The 1,649-nt window shown below is 34.2% G+C and overlaps 1 long non-coding RNA gene across 1 annotated transcript; it reads right to left on the bottom strand.

Annotated features, from left to right (window-relative positions):
* Nucleotides 1-966: 966 nt before the first annotated feature.
* LOC134805661 (uncharacterized) lies at nt 967-1,401 on the bottom strand. The gene is made up of 2 exons (XR_010146352.1): nt 1,272-1,401; nt 967-1,237 (listed from the first exon to the last, which is right to left on the bottom strand). It is a non-coding gene; the product is annotated as an uncharacterized LOC134805661 (long non-coding RNA).
* Between the last annotated feature and the right edge of the window lie 248 nt (nt 1,402-1,649).

Below are 1,649 nucleotides of genomic sequence, written 5' to 3'. Positions count from 1 at the left end.
GCTTCGAGTTCCCATTTTTAGAGATTTCAATGAAAATCAGGAACGTAAACGCACGACCGGCAAGGAAGCTCCCGGAAATTTTCCTTCACCGCTAAAATGTAAGTTTTATATTGATAAATGAGCTTAATATTACGTAATAGGCATATGGCCAGTCACAACTTTACGAACACGTCCTGAGAACAAACTTTCTGATAGCAAGCTTATTTTTATTTCTAGTGTTATAGTTATGGACATCAGAATTCTTAGTGAAGGAGTCTAGATTCTTAACAACATAAATAATACTATCATATATGTATTGGGAAGCTACAGTTAAAATATTAATTTCTTCGAAAAGTTCTCTTAATGATTCACGCGCTCTTAAGTTATATATAGAACGAATGGCTCTCTTTTGTAAGACAATATAGTCTGTATGCCAGCTGTTTTGCCCCATACCAGAATACCATATGACATTACACTATGAAAATAACTATAATAAACAAGGCGAGCTGTTTCAACATTAGTCAATTGTCTAATTCTCCTCACGGCGTAAGCGGCCTAGCTTAATTTGTTTGCTAGTGTTCCTATATGAGGACTCCATTGTAGATTTTTGTCCAATGTTAAACCAAGAAACAGTGCACAGTGCTTTATCTATCGTCTCTAAGCATTCATTATTCAAAAGTATCTTAGTATCGACTGGTTTAACATTCGGCAAAGAAAATGCATTTAGTTTTCTTAGCATTAAGAAGCAAATTGTTCATAGTATACCAGTTAAGTACATCAACGAGTGTGCTGTTAATTACACTGTAATCGGTAGATTTCCGCCTTAAAAAGTAATGATGTGTCTTCATCAAAAAGAACAATTTCACAAAGATTTTCTACTACACAAGGCAAATCATTTATATAAACCAAAAACAGGAATGGACCCAAAATAGAACTTGGGGCACTCCTAATTGGACTACAGTTCCGCTAGACCGGGTTTTGTTTACAACAACTGTTTGTGTTCTATTGCTAAGGTAAGAAGACATAAAGTTTAGGGCATTTTCTGACAGACCATAGTGTTCTAATTTCAAAATGAGCGTTCCATGATCCACACAATCGAATGCTTTATAAAGATCACAAAATATGCCAAATGCATCACAAGAATTTTCCCAAATATTATAAATATGTTTAATGAGTACCGAAGCAGCATCGGTCGTGGAACGGCCCTTTGTGAAACCAAACTGCTTGCTTGTAAGTAAAGTATGTCTGTTGAAGTGACCTAGTAGATCATTTAACATTAACTTTTCAAAAACTTTACTTAGTACAGGAAGTATTGATATTGTACGGAAATTAGCCATATCACTCGAATCACCCGATTTAAAAATAGGTATGACTTTGCTATATTTCATAAGATCTGGAAAGACACCTTGTAAGATTGAAATATTATAAATTACGGCTAAGGAAGGCGCTTAACGTCTATGACATGACTAATGACTCTAACTGATGTTCCCCATAAGTCTTCCGTCTTTTCTTTAAATATAGTGATTTGAATGTTTTAACAATATTTGCTAAATCTACTTGACTAAACTCAAAGTTAATATTACATTTCTTAACATTAGCACAAAGTAAGGAATGAGCTCGAGACGAAGATGAATGTAGACATTTCGTGGTATTAATAGCTATTTTAGAAA

The sequence above is a fragment of the Cydia splendana genome, unplaced genomic scaffold (genome assembly GCF_910591565.1).
Source record: "Cydia splendana unplaced genomic scaffold, ilCydSple1.2 scaffold_47_ctg1, whole genome shotgun sequence".
NCBI classification, from domain to species: Eukaryota; Metazoa; Arthropoda; class Insecta; order Lepidoptera; family Tortricidae; genus Cydia; species Cydia splendana.
Note: the sequence above shows the minus strand (reverse complement) of the source record. Positions and strands in the feature narration are given on the sequence as shown.